The sequence below is a fragment of the Rhinolophus ferrumequinum genome, chromosome 19 (genome assembly GCF_004115265.2).
Source record: "Rhinolophus ferrumequinum isolate MPI-CBG mRhiFer1 chromosome 19, mRhiFer1_v1.p, whole genome shotgun sequence".
NCBI lineage: Eukaryota > Metazoa > Chordata > Mammalia > Chiroptera > Rhinolophidae > Rhinolophus > Rhinolophus ferrumequinum.
Window position 1 is genome coordinate 35286110 of NC_046302.1, and position 18742 is coordinate 35304851.

The 18742-nt window shown below is 37.5% G+C and overlaps 1 pseudogene; it reads right to left on the reverse strand.

The window, feature by feature from the left end:
- Window positions 1-137: 137 nt before the first annotated feature.
- On the reverse strand, window positions 138-9709 carry LOC117011680 (40S ribosomal protein S8-like; annotated as a pseudogene).
- Window positions 9710-18742: the final 9033 nt, after the last annotated feature.

Sequence of the window (18742 nt, forward strand, 5' to 3'; positions counted from 1 at the left end):
TCTTTATAGGCCCCTATTTCCAAATACAGTCCCAGTTTGAAGTATGGGGGTTAAGACCACAATATATGAATTTTTTTTGTTTGTTTCAGAACACAAAACACCTTTATTACACGGACTAAGCTAGGAGGGAGGGGGATTTACAAGCCTTTCCAGGCCTTGGTTTTCGTCAGATAGAACCCCAGCTCCTTGCCCTCCAGCACATAGCTATCTAATCAGCCACACTGGCCTGGTCTTGAAGTGATGCATGCAAGAAGCACGGCCTCCTGCAACTGCTGCTTAGCAGACTGCTGGTTTGGGCATTCTTTTTCCTCTCATCATATTTCTTCTGAATTTTCTTTGATGGTTTTTTGTTTAAAATCTTCCTCCTCAGTAATCAGCTTGGCCCCCTTCTTGCGGCCCAGGGGCAGTGCACAGTGGGACTCGTACCATTGTTGGTAGGGTGTGCTGTGCTGTTGTTACCGGAGAGTGGGCCCTTCTCGGTGAGAAAGTCCAGGCTTTGCCCTCACACCGGGGGTTGAACCCGGAGGCGTCTGGGTGGAGTCTAGGCTAGCTTCCCACATTGGGGGTCGAGCCAGGGCCTCAGCGAGGATAACTGGGAAACTTAGCTGTTACGTTCCTGGGGGTGGGGCCCTCCTTGGCATGGTGTCCAGTTTCTTGGCATCTTGAGCAAAGGATTGAATGAGATACTGAGGTAAAGAGTGAAAAAACAGTTTATTATTAGAAGAGTAATCAAAGCCAGGAGCTAAGGAGCTAAGAAACTAGGGAAAAGGAGGCTTAAGATTTCTATAGTGAGGGGACTCGCCCGCATCACTGTCAATGAAAACTATGCAGTTCTTTACTAGGGTCTTGGTGCAGAGCAGTTTGTTGTTGGGTGCATTGTAAACAACATCAGTAATCCTTGTTTTGTGCACACAACACTCGGAGCCCCAGGAGAAGTTCCCCACATCCAGCCTCAGTGCACCGTCCTTCTTGCTGTCTCCACACAGAAGGACTGTGTGAATCGGTGGGGGCCAATCTTATTGTTGGCAGCAGGATGTCCCATCTCATATTTTCTCTTCTTGTGGTAGGGCATTCTCTTGCCCTCAGTCTTGTGCCAGTTGTCCCAAGAGATGTCTATGGCTTGGTGCTGATTGGAAAGAGCATCATATGAATTTTGAGGGGTTACAGTTCCGCTCATAACAAATGTGTTATTTGGGTTCTAAAAACAAGTCTAAGATTTAGTGACCTGTTTAGATCCCTCCTAGATTTAGAAGGTTAAGATTCTATCCCCATTTCATCATTTCTCATTGTGTTCCTGGTATCCCTTCTACCAATCCATTCTTTATCTGTTTCCTTTGACGAGAGGGGTTGATGTGAGATCTTACACTTCTGACCATCTTTAATGTTCAGACCATACCTTGTCTTTCCTGGATGGTTCTATTTTACGTGTGTACTTTTCAGAGGGGTTTTTCTTGATGTCATTTGTTAATAAATAGATAGGATATTTTCCCTGGTTTACTAATGAGCAGTAGAAACAAGTTTCTCAAAGTCACGTAACTTATTAATAGGGTAGTTGTAGAAAGAAAAACCATAGCTTTAGACTCTGCAACAAGACTTTTTTTTTTTTTTTTTTTTAATTTAATTTTTGGGTGTACTAAAAGCTTTCATGTCTCTTACAGTCTTTGCAGAAATCCTGGAATCAGTTACAGAAGGAAACTCACTGGAACTCCAAACTGTACGCAAACATATTGAATGCTTATGGTAGTAGTCCCTTTGCATCACTTTCCACTTGAGCTGGAAATCTCAGGATAAATGAGACTCTTGCACTCAACATCCTCCCTTCTCAGCATCAGTCGGAGTGGTTCAGATAAAATGGGGAGGAGCTTTTAGGCATCTGAGTGCTCTTAAGAGTCTGAAAGGCCAGGTCTGCTGGGGTTTGTCCATGGTTAATGGGACCACACTATAACAATGGGATTTCTGTATCTCAGTAAGAGTTCCGCAGGCTTCCACCCTGGAAGCTGTTTCCCTTCCCCACTCTCTCAGGGTTTGCCGTATGCATCCCTCGTGTGTGGGTAGTACGCCTCAAAGACACAGGGTGATGGGAGGGGCTCAGTGAAGTCCAATTTACTGACAGGCAGGTTCCTGCTGCTGGGAATTCCATTTATATTAACAGCTAAGAGGTGCGAAACCCCATCTGCCCCACAGATTGGAGTCCCTTTCTTCTTTCTGCCTGTTTATTCTGACTAAGGAAAGGGAGCGTGGGGGCAATGTTTCCTTTCAACTTTTGTTTCGGAAGAACATATTAAAAATATGAATTTCTCAATGTTTCTCTCGTCTGCTAATGGGTCCACTTTATGCTAATGTCTACCTAGATTCCAGAAACATTTTTCTCACCATTTCCTTTCACTTCTAGGCACAGTTCTCATTTAGAAGTGTGTGTGTGTGTGTGTGTGTGTGTGTGTGTGTGTGTGTGTGTGTAGGGTAAATATGAGTATGTGCATCTGTGTATAACTGCGTATATGGGTTGAAGGATACAGAGTAATGTTCTCTTTCTCTTTTTTTGCCTAGATAGGAATAATTGGTATCAGTTTATGGAGGAAGGGCTTTTGTGTGTAGATTTTTCACAAGTAGATGTTTTAAATGATTGTATTCAGATGGCTGATTCCCCTACCAACCCTCTGGGGGGTGGGGAGGAGAAACACTCAAGCAGGGATGCTCTGCATTTTAATTGCTTGTTTTTCCATCTCAAGGTGTGTTATTTTTAGGGTCGTCAATTTAAAGTAGAAATATTCCTTTAAAACATTGGGATAAAATGGAAAATGTCACTTTGACATAATTTGGGGAAATGCTCTTGGATCCCAACATTGACTGTACCTAAAGTTAGGTCCAAGGAACAAGTGGTTATTTAACAAAGTAATAGCAAAGAGCCAAACAGTGTAGACCATTAAAATTCTTCTCCAGGGCACTGGGCATCGTAGGGGATTAACAGGAGTCCCTTTCCTATGGCAGACGACAAATGAAGGAGATGGAATATGATTCAGTGATAAAAATGGCAGAGTGATCAGGACACGGAAAAGAGCTGGGCAGGTACAAGCCTATCATCCGGCCAGAGAATTTAATGCTCTAATAGCTTTATTTCTGCATATTCCATCAGTGGGATAAGCTTTGTACTTTCAGTCCCAGTGACACTTTGAAGGTCTTTGCATTCGTTAAATTTTTATATACCATATTTCTTTTCTTTTCACTCCTTTTGTTTTATCCAACTCACAAAGAAAGGAACAAGTTTGCTGATGCATTGCCCAATAAAATACAAATCTGTGGCAACAAAATGCCTACATCTTATTAGCATTCTTATTAGTTCTAAAAATCAATTCATCCATAGACATTCATTCCCAGCATTATACATGATGTTAAAGGGAAAGTTCCCTTTCTACAAGAGAAAAGGTGTTAGGAAAAGGACTCAATTTCAGAATGATGAATTGATTGTGATCAATTTCTCTTTCAAAATCATTAGGTAAAATTTCAATGCCTAATAACGTATTTTAGTAACAAGTTAAGGTGGGTCATTAAGACATAGAAACCTTAGACTAATACTTATAAATAGATCTAACTATTTTTAATTCTGAGGAAAGTATTCCCGTGCTTAGGACAAAGCCTATCCTGATTCTGTAAGCAGGTATTAGCAGTGCCGTTGTCAGACCCCTCTTACATTCTGGGAGAAAAGTAAACAATTCCAGGGAAAATGAGGACTCCAAATGGATCATTCCTCAAAATGAAGGACAGTCCTCCCACTTTCTCTTGAGACATTTCTTCTGTAATTTTGGGATTTTACAGTCACTGTTCCACATGGCACATAGGCTCTGTTCCGAGGTATACCAAATCCCTCTCCTGGGTTTATGTGAGAGTAGTTAATCTACCTAACAGCATTTTGATTAGACAAGAAGATCATCTCATCTTATCTGGGGACAAGAAAGTGGCATGAACAAAGGCTCCGCTTATTTCTCTCTTTCTAAATGATTTCCTAATTTGTAGAAGATTACCTGATAGAGTAATCTCTGCTAAGGAGTGCTCCACTATGGATGTCTGTTTTTCTAGGTTAAGGGCATGCAAAAGCTTTCTGCAGTTCATTGGCAGTCCAATTCTTCTGAATTCCTTGAAACAGGGTATTAAATTTCCGGAAAAAATGAATTTTGACTGTACATAGTTAAATAAATAGGATTTATAGCAGAAAAAAGATTAAAAATAAATTCTAGCTTAGAAGGGCTCTTTGTAAGAGAAAAGATCAAGAAGAGTCAATTTTTTCTCTAGTAGTTATTATAATCCTGAACAAGGAGAACCAAAAAGCTGCTGGAAAGGATTATAGCTTTTGTCTCTTAAAGGTATTAGTTGCAAACTGGATTAGCTCTCCTTATCAGTTTTGGATTGAAAAATACCTTTGTAATGACATAGCCCTCCATAATGAAGTGCCATGTTAATACCTCTTAGTAGTTGGTCAGAAATAAATCTTTGAAGAGTGAATAACTACAGTAGCCATATTTCCCAGACTGAATATAAAGAATCAAATTCTGAAAAAAATGCTAATTCTTAGTTTCAAATTTATCTACAAATAAATATGTGAGATTAATGAATATTAGTAATATAAATATATTTAATAAATTATACTCATTCAAAATGACATTTATGAAACTAGAACACTTTGAAAAATCCAGACATGGTAGCTTTATGAAGGACGCAGTGAACAATTATCGTCCAAATTTTCATTTTTAATATCCCTTCTTCTGATATGGTGAGTACAATAAAGCCTTCAATTTGTTTAGGCCTCCCTGTGTCTTTCCTCACTGACGCTGGGTTTGACCACGTGACTTGCTTTGGCCAATGGGATGCAAGCAGTTGTGACAGTTGCAGAAACTCACCAAATACTTTTTCATTGGGTTTTCCCTCTCGCTTTTTTGGGGGATGCTGATACCAAGGGAAGGATGGAGGATGAGAGGCCATATGGTGGAGAATGGAGGTGACTGGCCAACAGTCGGCAGACCCTAAACTGACCCAGCAGCTGTCAGCAGGCTCATGAGTGACTCCTAGATAAGATCAGCCAAGTCTAGTCCAGGACAGAGGAATTGCTGACCTGCAAATATGTGGGCAAAATAAGCTGTTCTACATTTTGGACTTTTTTGTTACATAACAAAAACTGGCTGATACGCTGCTGTGTAAGAATGTTCCTAAAATATTTGACTTTGTTCTTTGTAGCCATCCTAAGTTCTAGAATGTAATGGTGACAAAACACCCCACCCCTTGACATTCCACACAAGGAACGTGTGTTTCAGAGATGTGAAAATACCCTATTTGATGTCCCACAGCTCGTTAGTGATAGCCTGGAAGTAGGACCAGGTTCTCCCGGCTCTCATCCATGTGATCTTCCTATTAGATGATTAGTGTGCTTCCTTTGGTATGAAGAAGGTATCATTGTCCCCACCATGTATGTGCTGGAGTTATCTCACTAATAATTAGAGTGGAATGTCCTTCTGTGATGAATTTCTGTCTTGTTCCTGGTTATGGAGGGTGGTTTGCATGTGTGTGTGGTGCACACAGGGCTACGCCCGCTACCTCTCATCATGAATTCATTAGCTGTCTAATCCTTAATCAAGCAGTTTCCAAGCAGCTGTTATACTGCAGCTAGGCTGGCCGTCTACGTTTACATAGTTTGTGAGGAGACAATGAGCTCAAATCAATTTAGACAGTAGGCAGTATACACTTTATGTTCATTTCAGTTCCCCTTGCTGCCAGATCCCATGGGATGTAATAGAGGCAGATCCTGGTGGATACTGTACATGCTGTGTCACAGCTGAGGTTGCATAGTGTGTCACAGCTGAGGAAAACTGAGCTTAGGAAACTCCCGATCTTTTATAGGAGCTGCTACAAGCTTGCCCAGTCTTTGCCCTCCAGGAAACACATTATCTTTATTGTTCTTGTCAGGAAACAATTATTACCTCTGACCTGGAGGAGACACTATCCTAGTGTCCAGGGCTATGTGTTATGCTGACATCCTTGAACAAAGTTGTCAACACCTTTTGCTGGGAAGATGTGAAAAAACACCGAATCTGGGGATAATTATCTCTCAGCACTCACATTGTTCTAACTTACCTTCATCTCATGGCTGGTTTATTGCTTCCTTTGTTGATTGATTCACCTCTGCTCTCTGTAGTTGGTAGAATTAACTTTTTATAATGTCAATAATATCCTGATACTGGCTCTTCATTGCATACTGAAAAAACAAAACAAAACAATACCTTATAGTGTTATATAGGATCCACCTCTGTCCTGCTCAGCAGCGTCACTGGGGACCAAAATGATCTTTCGGTCCTTGATTCCCCCAGCCACTTTTTATTTCCTCAAACGCACTGATTTCTTTGTTATATCAAGGACATTGTGCATGTTATTTTCTAGAATGCTCAGCCCTTCACTTGATTAAGTACTCCTCCCCTATCGCCTCCCATTATTTCTTGTGGCTTCCTCCTCCTTAACCAATATGTCTCATCTCAGAACTCAGAGTTAGACTGGCTTCTCCATTCCCACTAGTAGTTATCATTACACACACACTGGTTTTATTCATTATTTGAGAAAAGCTTTATTGAGATATAATTCACATGCTATATAATTCTCCCATAGAAAGTAGACAATTCAATGGAGTTATAAAACCATTACTACAGTCAATTCTAGGACATTTTCATCACTCCAGTGGTTTTATTCTGAACACTTGCATAATTGGTAATGACATACTTTCATTTGCATATTCACTTATCTTCTGTCTCCCTCACTAGATTGTAGGCTCCAGGAGGACAGGGAAAAAGCCTCTTTAGTCACTACAGTATATTCAGCACAAAGCATAGAGACTGGCACATAACAAACACTTAAATATTTATTGGTTGAATATGAAGAGTGATCTTGGGAGAAGGGGAGTTTTCTACATAGAGGGAACAGTATAATGAAAGGCCCAAGATGGGAAATAATATAAGGTTAAAGAATTGAAAGAAACTGGAATAGCTTGTAAGAAGACAGCAAAGAAGCCAGTGGTATTAAAATTAGACAGGAGCCTTGCAAGGCTTTGATAAGAATTTCAGTTTAATAACTGTGTCCATCCCACTTCGTTTTCTGCTTGAGGTTCCCTGAAAAGCCCTTGTCCAGATCAAGGAAATGGTATCTGAGATCCTTCTCCAACTATTTGAGTGTTGGGAGGTTCCCAGAACTTACGTAAGTGCTGAGTTGCTGGGATGCATCCTAACCTGATGCACAATGACCTTGGACAATGTCTTCAATGGGCTTTGCCATGATCTCACTTAAACCATGGTCCAGAATGTTCTACTGAATCAGTCTCAGGCTTATGCCCATATGTGCTCTAGTCTGACACACTACTCCTGACTACTCCTGAGTACTCACATAATGCTACTCTTCCTCCTACTCAGGCCATATCTGGGGCAGGTGTTAAGATAAGGTGTTTAATCATGTGAACCCCAAACCCTTTCTCTTATTTTTCTCTGGTCTCTGCTCACCCTCTACCTCTGTTCTTCCTTCAGGGTTTTACCTCCACTGTTAAAGACAAAGGTTCTTCTGCCACTTCTGTTTCCTGTAATGACACTGATGGGCTATCTGATAAGGCATAAAAATGATCAGTTATGTATCTCTTATGAGTCAACAATTCCTCACTCACCCACACGGACAAATAGGGGTCCCTGTTACTACAACAGCGAAAAGCAAAACACAAGTTACTTTCTCAACCTGTCATTCCACTAGTTAATCTTTGGTTACACTGAAGTTTTCGTCCTAAGGGCAATGAGAAAAAGAGATCCATGAGGTGTTTTAAAGCAGATGGGAAGGGAATGTTGAAGGGAGGTGAATTCAAATTTGGGCTTTTTAGAAGATCACTTAGGCTGAATTGGAAGGAAGAGAGACTGAATGTTAAGTAACTCTTCCAATATGAAAACAAGAGATTGTTGGCAGCTTGGTTTTTGAGACTGGTAGTCTCAGCGGAGGAGCACAACTTCAGAAAAATATTTAGTAAATACAATTGAATGGACACAATGAGATGAGGGAAATGGTAAAGAAGGAAGAGTCACAGATGACAGCAGGGTTTCTGACTTGCATGATTGAAGGAATGGTGTTATTGTTCATCAGGCTACGGTCTGGAAGGAAAAACAAGTTAATCTGGGAAGAGGATTCGTTCAATTGGACCAAAAATGCTTGAGTGTTGTCCAGAGGATGTCAAATAGTAGGTGGGTTTTGCAGATCGAAAACTCAGAAGAAAGGTCTGCCCTGATGATGTTAATATAAGAACCAGTAGCCCCAGTTCTTATCCTATCTTACTCAACTTCTCAGCAGCTTTAAACAGAACAGATCATTCTGTTTCTTGACGTAGTTCCTTATAGGCTCTTATCATATTTCAATCTCTGGTTATCTTACTATATCACTGGTGATTCCTTCTCTATTTCTTTTGCTGCTACCCGCTCCTCTTTCCAGCCTTTAAATGTTGAATTTGATATTGGACTAATTTTTCTTCTCCATCAAAACTCTCTTCACAAGTAATCTCAAGTATCATTCCATTAAATACCTTGTATCTACCAATGGCTTTTATATTGATTTACACCTTTGGTCAGATTCTCTCCCTCAAAATCCAGATTGACATATACAATTCTAGTCAACTTCTCCACTGGGATCTCAAAATGAACATATTTAAAGCAATTCTTTGTTTTTAATTTTGTTTTAAATTAAATTTATTGGGGTGGCATTGATCAATAAAATTATATAGGTTTCAAGTGTACAACTCTATAATATATCATTTATATATAGCATTGTATATTCACCATCCAGAATCAGTTCTTCTTCCATCACCATATATTTGACTCCCTTTACCCTCTTCTACCTCTCCCCTCCCCCCTTTCCCTCTGGTAACCACTAACCGGTTGTCTGTGTCTATGAGATTTTGCTTGTTTGTTTGTCTTGTTCACTTGTTGCTTTCAGTTTTGTATCCTACACATCAGTGAAATCACATGGTTCTTGACTTTTTCTGTCTGACTTACGTTGCTTAGCATGATCACCTCAAGATCCATCCATGTTGTCATAAACGGCACTATTTCATCGTTTCTTACGGCTGAGTGGTATTTCATTGTCTATATGTATCACATCTTCTTGATGTAATCATATTTCAAAGGACATTTTGTTTTTTTCCATGTCTTGGCCACTGTGAATAATGCTGCAACCTTTAGGATAAATATTTTCAGATTTTTTATGTATATACCCACTCTCCCACTGAAACCAGCTTCTTCCCTAACATTCTCCTTCTTAGTAAATAGAATCATTACTACCCAGGTGCTCAGGTCAATAACAGAGTTGATGCCAAACATTTAATTCATCATAATGGAATCCTTTTGACTCCACCTCTAAGTAAACTAAAATCTGGCTACTTCTATTTTTAGTCAAGCCATTATAAGATTTCACTTGGACTATTGCAATGGCCTCTTAAAACGTTTCCCTGCTGCATGGCTCACCCTATTTCATTCCATTTTCCACACAGGAGCCAGACTGATCTTTTTCAAAGGCAATCAGATGTCATTACCTTGCTCAACACACTCCTTTGAGTCCCTATCACACTAAGTATCAAGTCCTAATTCCTTAGCTTATAAATCCAAATGACCAGTCCTCAGTCCATCTCTCCAAACTTACCTGCTGCTTTTAACATCTTTTCTTTCCATAATTCAGCCACAGTTGCTTTCTCCAAACCCTGTTCTTCAAATACACCAAGTTTGCTTCCTCCTTAAGTCCTTTGCACTAGTTATTTCTTCTGTTTGGATAGCTCTTTGCCTGTGCTGCTTTTTCTTATCACTCATGTCTCAGATGAAATGTCACAACCTCTGTGAGTCCTTTCTTGGTTCCCCAGACTAGATTAGTCCTGATTCACTTCCTGTCATATTATCCTATTTTATGTTATCACACCTTATTTATTTATGTTTTATTATTTGACCCCTCTCCTAAATTTTAAGATTTTTTTAAAGGATATATTTATTATGGTCAGTGCTGTATTTTAGCACTTAGAATGTTTGCTGAATGAGTGAATGGGAGTGGTAAACATATTTTAATAATTAAAGTCAAAGGCTTAAGTTGATGGCCCAGGGAGGAAGTACAGTGTAAGAACAGAAATTGACTAGGGTCAAGTTTTAAGGAATACCAATATATATTTTTTTTAGAAACAGGGAGAAAAAAATGATCATGTATGATGAGAGAAGAAGGTAGAAACCAGGAGCGAGTTGAGTATGGGCATAAAGAGAAAGAAGAGTGAGTGTTCATTTATGCGCAAAGCTCCTATGAGGTCAAGTAGGATAAAAACTGACATAAGTTCACAGAATTTTCTAATATATCAGTACTTTTGGACCCTTTTAGTATGTAAATTGGCTTTTTATTAGAAACATTTACTAATGGAATATGTCTTGAAAAATCAGAGCAGATTTAAAAAGAGGTGAAAACTTCCAGTTATAAAATAAGTCACAGGGATGCAATGTATAGCGTAGAGATAATAATCAATAATGTCGAAATAACTTTGTACGGTGACAAATGGTTACTAGCCTTATCACGGTGATCACATTGTAAAGTATACATATGTTCAGTTACTGTGTTGTACATTGGAAACTAATATCGTATGTCACTCTAATTTTAAAATTGATTAACTGAAAAAAGAGTCAAATAGCTTCTTTTCTAGGCCCCGAGGAAACTGATTGCATTCTCTATGGATTCATATTTAACCAAACAGAAATCTAAGTTGGGATACTTTCCTTATTACATTAAAAGATAAATGGTGTTGTAGAGACACAGAATGGGAAACCAGTCAAAAGCACATATAAACCTGATTTTAATAAGATTGGTTTTAAGTTATTTAATGGAATTTTTATTGGATTGTATGATAAGCAGTGAAAATTTAGCACTTCCTAGACATTATTTTGCATGTTTAAAAATAATGTTAATGGGAAATGGGAAAATACTCTGATTCTTTTTCTCATAGAAATCTGCTTTTCTTTTAGTTATCCAGGTAGGACAGGCAAAGATGTTGATATGGCAGGCACATTTCCTACGTGTTTATTGCAGTAAAGAGAAAGCCAAAGACCTTGACCCCTTGACTCAGGTCAAAAGAGGTCTTCTTCTTTTGCACTAGTAAGACTGAGCAATTCTTTCACTGAGAACAACGCTAACTTGCAGGCTCAAGAAGCACAGCAAATGTCAAACAGGATAGATGTAAAGTAAAAGCACATCTGTAAAATTATAGTGTAAATACTGTATATTGATTTAAAAATTTTTGTGATATGAAAATATGGAGAGGAAAGTATATACTGGAATCATGGTATGAGTGCTAAGGTTTTCATCTTTCACAGTTGAAACTTCACACAAAATGTTTAGCACTGTAAATGTTCATACAGACATATAAGCACATGATTTAGAAAAACTGAGTTACATGCAAGAGGAAATGGAACAGTAGAAACTTCCTACTACAAGTCTGAGACATAGGAAAAGGTTTTGGGATAGAGAGGTGCGGTGCCTGCTGTTGAACAATAGTCTTTTAGGCCATATTTGAAATTTTAACATATATATATGTTGATTCATAAAAATGTTTAGAACTGTAAATGTTCATACAAAAATATGAGCATATGATTTAGAAAAATCATATATATATAAATATGTATATATGCATGCATTCACTTGATTGAAATTACATAAAAATGTCTACATATATAAACACATAGCCAAAGTTCAGCAGACATAGAGAAACAAAAGAAAAAAATACAGAAGAACTGAGATGAATGAGCAATGAAGGATCTAATCCCAGAGGAAGGTGAAATAATTCAGGGAAAAGAGGATTGAGAATTAAATTCTAATTTTCATTTTGAAGGAGACTTAGCAGGATATTACATCCAAGAAAAATAGTAGGCTGCTATGACAAAGCAATGATCACACAACAAGAAAGATTTCCTGAAAATCAAAATATATTTTACTACTGAAATAAAAAATTGAGTGAATGGGCAATTTGTCAATAGGGAATAAAAATTAGGGATGTGCAATTTATAGCAACAGTATGAAGAGATAGGATATAGATAAGAAACATAAAGAGAAATGCAGAATAGATTCAGGACAGATTTCTCTCTCTGAAATCACTTCGAGAAATAGAAAAACTAGATAGTAGAGGAAATAAAGAAAGAAATATAAAACCAAATTTCTCTGAGGCAAAGACAGAATTCAAACTTAAAGATCTATCTATACGTAAGGAAGATGAATGATTAAAGATCTTACCTAGACACATTCTGTGAAATTTAACTTCTCCAAGGAAAAGTAGAAGTCACGAAAATTTCTAGAAATAGATGCAAAATAAATATAAACAGAGGTTATATATAAAGGTATAAAATGAAAATGATGACTTCTTATTAGGAAATTTAGCAACCACCAAGCATAATCAACCTTTATTGAATATTAGTAAGTAGTAGGCACTAAGCTAAATACTTTATGTGTAGTAACTCATCCTTACTACAATTCTAGTATTCTTCTCATCTTATAAACGAGGACGGTGAGGTATAGAAAAGCACTTACTTGAAGTGCCAAGGAAATAAGAATGAGAGCCACCTTTAATCCTATGCCATCTACCTCCAAGTTTCATATACGTAAATACTAAAGATGATGAAGAAATTTCTTCAAAATTCAGAGGGAGCAAATTATATCTACTTACAGCTTTATCCATTGCAAAACTCCTCCATGCATCGTACAAATACAAATCAAGTGTGGTAGTAAAAAACAAAGAAAGAAACATATTTTTCAACTATGCGTGGTATTAAATATTGAACTGTTTGTATTACACTCAACTTGAAAATATTGCTGTAGAATGTATGCTAGTAAACCATGGCAATGACTAAGTCACAACAATAACTGTAAGTATGAGTTAGCACAATCAACGTAAAAAGGTGAACAAAGATATCAAAGGAGAGTTCTGTGACTGGATGCCTGAGACATCCTCCTTCAAGAATCATGGATTTAGGGACACAAGATTATATTCCCTTTGCTGAGATTACCCCTCCTTTCACTACTTGCTTCTCTAGAGAATTTCCGCAATACTCATATTGTTAATACTTTTATTGGGTGGGAATTTTAGAATCAATTTTCAGAGAAAACATAGAAGATGATTTCAATTTGGCAATAAGCTGTACATGTTAAATATTAACAGAATTTGAAAGCAAGACAGTAGAGAAAAGGGCAGAGAAACATGTGTGTATCATTTTTCACATTGAGGATTCCATAAGTACTCTCTGAGATTGACACCATAAAAACCAGTGTGTAAAGTTATGGCATTGATCACTGAAAGACCAAAAATAATACTGTCAGAGAAATCAGAAGACAAATTATTGTTAGCGTGCTACATTTTTCAAAATTCTTCAAAATTTTAATAGAAACCTCCAGAAAAAACTGAAAAATAACCAACATACTACAAAACAAAACAAACAAAAATTCCATACAACTAATAGTGATTACTTGTGGGGATGGACTAGGAGGAAGACTTTTGAAATTTTACTCCTTTGTGTGTTTTAATTTTTTTAAAATCAGGCATAAACACTTTTATTGAAAAATCAAAACTATATTAAAATGAAATAAATGGTTGAGCTCCGCAATAGGAGATTGATTGAATAAATCATTGCATATAACTATCATAGAATCCAATACCTCCCTTGGGAAGAATAAGAGGTCAGTGTTCTGTCTTTGAAAGAGAATATTGATTTAAGAAAAAAAATAAATTACAAGAAAAGATGCAGAGCATAATCCAATGTGTGTTTAAAAATATATGCTTGTGTGTGTGTGTGTGTGTGAGAGAGAGAGAGAGAGAGAGAGAGAGAGAGAGAGTTTGTCTATGTTTGTATTCGCATAAAGCAACACCTGGAAGAATGGAGATGAGAGGATTTCTGCTTTTTAAGTCATGCCATATGGTATTGTGTTTTATAATGAGTATTTTATCATCATAATAAAATGATCCAGTGTCATTACATTCTGGAAAACAAAGTTTTTAAAGAAGTTAAAAGGCAAACCTAAGTTTGAATGGTCCCTAATTAAAGAGGTAGAGGAAACAAAAAAAATACCTCAATTACTTGGAGATTCAAGGTATCACAATCGAAAGTACTGAAAACTGATTTTTCACTTTTCCCTTTAACATCAACTGAGGAACTTGTGTGATTAGGATGTCTTTTCCTTCCCCACCTACTCATGCAATCGACAGATTTGGTTTAGTGACAGGAGGGGACACAATCTTCTAATCCTTTTTGTGTGATGTATAATCTATCCCTCTTCCAGAGCTCTAAATGTATCGTGCGCGCGCACACACACGTGCGCGCACACACACACCTACACACACACACACTCTTCAGACTCACCAGAAAATTAATATGGTAGCTACAAACAAATGAACACAATATGTACAAAATCTTTTGTCAAGCAATTTTCTGAATCTGCTTTTAAAAAGTTATTCTCGGTTGTGTTACCTAGTAGTTTGACTGTATATAGTGACTTAAGGCCTTAATTATAAATATACATTTTGGTCACTAACCAAATTCAAAGTAAAAAGGAGAGAGATTTTGTTTTCTTATCGGCTGGGACTGGAATTCCTTTTAAGAAGCTCACAATGAAATTCACTGATGAGCTTCTGAGGGCGAATGGGAGACTATAATCCAGTTTCTCTGTGTGTGGCCCACAAGTCTCCGGTATCATTCCCATATGATTGATGAAATTCACATCCCTGAGCCCTACCCCAATGAACTGACCCAGAATATCTGGGGTACGGGGTGCTCTCTGAGGCATACAGTTAGTAACCCCTTAAGGTGACTGTGCAGTTGAAATGGTAAATGTCCCCCGCCTTGTAGTTACTTTCTCAATTTATTCAATAATCATCATCGTATTCTTAAATGTTTCTATTAAGAACTTTTTTATGTTTTTTATTTTGTGTTTTGGTTTCACGCACGTGTGTGTGTGTGTGTAACAAAAAGCGAGTTAGTGGTTCACACCTGGGTTAGTGCTGTGGGGAACAGAGGAACCAAGCTTGGAAGGCGATCTTCAGGGCAGAAAAGAGCATGAGAATTCGAGCCTCTCAGAAGTAGCAGAAGACTGAAGCAATGCTTTGTGCATCCACAGTGTGTATTAGGGTTGTAGTCAGTCTCATCTCAAGGATTTGGAATGCATGGGGGGCAGCTAGGTCTCGTAATGAAACAACTGAAGGCAGCCTCTTTTTCTTTGGTGTGTGTGGTGCCAGCTGAGGCCTTCGGGAACAGTCAGTGGATATTGTTAAATGCCACTTCCTCTACAGGAAAAATCTCCAGGGAGTTGAAGGGCAACATGTTTGCAGCCCTGAAGATACACGTGCCATTGTTCCTTACCCGCATCCCGGTCACATGCAGTATTGGCTAGTCCTCTAATGTGACAGTTCCTTCACCCTGATCTGCAACCAGCAATCTCAGTGAAAGACAGAGCAGTTCTTTTGGGAATGGGTTTATTAAGAAGTCCAGAAATCTCAGCTTCCTCTTTCCGATTCACTAGAAGTGAGAGTACAATTCAGGAGCAAGAAAGATGAGAAACCCTTTCATGTTGGCAGAGAGCAGAGTTGAGGGATATTGCTAAATTATCACGGATATTCTGAAAAATCACTTTGGTAGGCAGCTGCTACCAGAAGTACCTGGGCCTTATTTACACTGAACATATGAAGTAATTATATCTTTGTGGGTTGTAAATAACCAGACCATTCATGTGGCAATCTGCATAATAATTTTGTAGAGAAAATTGATTTTAGAGATTAGGTTAGTCTAATCTCCCTTAATTTTAAGAGACACTAAGCTCCAAAGACTTTTCCAAACATATACACTTTTATTGTAGCAGAGGTGGGATGAAACATTTTAAAAAGCAGCTCAGGTTATTATTATGATTATTTTTTTCTATTCCAAGTCAGCTTGTGATGAGTCAACAATATACGTAAGTCAAGAGAATTCAGATATTAATTTGAGTGTACATGCACTCAAATTTATGGCAACTCTTATAAAAAAGATATTTGAAGCAATTGTCTAGATAATTCCAGCCACCCTCCTTTTTCTGCCTTTTAAAATCCTGATTTAATACTAGATTGTTTCCCATTCTGTTTTGCTTGAGGTTTGTCTAAACACCACACTTTAAAAAATCTAGTCTGTCTTGTTTTCTTAGCCATTTCTTTAGAGGTGTGTCCAATTTTCTCTTTTCCCAACTATGATAGTTGCTTCCAAACCAGTCTGCCTTCTCAGTCTGTGCTATACATTGCTGCCATACTCTAAAATGTTGCTCTGACCCCATCATTGCGCTATTGTGCTGTTCAAAACTCTTAATAATTTCACTGTCTAAAAGATTAGTATGAAAGACACATTAAGATTAATTCAAACCTTAAACAATTTCAGTTTATTATCACAGAATCTTTGGAGACAAAAGAGTAAATTCAGGCTAATCATATAAACAACTGATATGATTGTTTAGTTCTTTCCCTCTATCACGTAACTCTCTCCATCATATTTTTTACATACATGTATATGTGCATAATCCAAATAATTTTCCCATCATTTTCCCTGGTTGAAGTTGGTTGTGCAGAGCAGAGTACAAAAGCTTCTCTGTGAAAATTAACTTGAATCTAACGACCTGTCTTTCTCCATAGTTCATAAGGTGCCTTATTTGTCAATAAACTCTCACAGAAGTATATTTTAAAGTGAGATAAACTTGGAGAATCTTTATTTTATTGGAATTCCAGCATGCTGATTTTCACACAGGGCAGAAGAGTTATAGCTAACGTCACTCAAGTAGATTTTAAATTTGCCTGACTCCCACATGTCACCAATGGTGGAAAGTGTCGCCTGGCCTGCATACTTGATATACTGACCCCTGTTGGGGATTACCTGCTATGTAGAATTGCCTCAAAGATACGTACTTTATTGCTTTTTCTCCTCATGAAGCAATGTATAAACACCCCCTCCTCTCTCATAAAATACTTTTGCTTTTATGAGGTCCTGACCCCTCCTAAAACAGGAGAAATTAATCTCATTAGCTAATTTAAATGTAAATTGTAGTGACTTGATGTATTACCCTTCTTAGAAAATTTGTATTTTTAAACTCTGTCTAGCATTATTCAGATATGAGTGTGGGAAAATGTTTTTGGTGAGGACAACTCCCGAATCATATTTCACAAATTGCAATAGTATTTATGCCTGTTTTGCTATTTTAGAAATAAATTGATTGGGTGATTTCCACAAAGATCAGTTGTTTGTATAGGCAACAGAGGGCTGGTTGTCAATACACAGATTTATACTGACTGTGACAATATCTTGGTTATATGAAAGACATGAGGTTATTACTCTATATTGCCATGCGATGGCATCCAGAGGAAAATGGGGGTTTATTTTATAAGTGAGGAAGATTCTTTCCCAGCAAATATTTCTCCTGTTAGTGTTGGTCTAAATTAGGTTACGTGCACATTTTGGATCTGTCACTGGGAAGAGGGAGGAATTATCTTTAAACAAATTACATGCTGGGAAGAGAGCAAATAGTATCTACTACATATAATAAAATAAGAAAATGCCAAATCTAATATTTATATCATAACACAAAATTTACTATATATTTTCATATGTTTTATTTTAGATAATATTCACAACCACCATTGGTGGTATCTGAAGTACTCGATTTATTCATTTTCCTAACCTTATTTTTCACCTCCTTTTAATCTACACAGCATCTGTTTTTCAATTCTAATAGAACTCTATGTTCCGTTCTTGAAGACAGAACCACCTTAAACTCCTTTATGCTTTTCTCTGTCTGTAACGGCCTTACTTCCTTCTTTACCTTGGAAGCTTATGTAGATTCTTTAAGACCTTGGCTATTCAAAGTAAAATTTAGACCTCTATGATATTGTTACTATTAGTGCTTTGTACAAATCTCTGTGATAACATTTGTAAGTTTGTTTTATATTTACATATTTTAATGTTTATTTCACCTTCTATAATATGAAGCTGAAGGTGACTGGGCAAGACAGAAGGGAGTCAAGAACCTTATTTGAACCCTCTTTGCTTTTCTAGTAGCTAGCAATTCCTGACAGATGAGCATTCAGTAATTGATAAATGAAAAAAAAAATGAGACGAGTTATGTAGTTGTTTAACTTTAAGCAAATCCATATTTGTCATTTCTTCAGTTTCAAATGATAAAAATGAGGTTGATGTAAAGAGTGAATTATGAGTATTATCTTCCAAGTTTACAGTATTAAAATGGGGTGTGTGCAAAAACCTTTAAGAGAAGGGAATTTATAAAAATAAAATGTATCGCCGTTATCATTAATTCATCCAACAAATGTTAAAATTTCCACCCTGTCTGAGGCAAAGCACAAGTAGCATATTGCAACCTGGGAAATGTAGTCACTTTTTCTGAACATCTGTACTAGTCTTTCCTCAGACACAGCAGCCATTTTGGATGGCTTTCAGAGATGCCTGAATCTCTCCATTAACAAACAGACATTCTCCTAAAATGTGGACTTTCAAGGCCAAATACTTCAAGGCCTAATGGACCATGGGGGACCTCTGGTTTTCAGCCAGATGACCAAACCCATTCAACCCTGCATTTGGATGGATGGTTTCCCATGGGACCTTGGACAGATTGGATCCAGCATTGGCACAAACTTGGCTTAGAGAAATAAGCTCCTGGA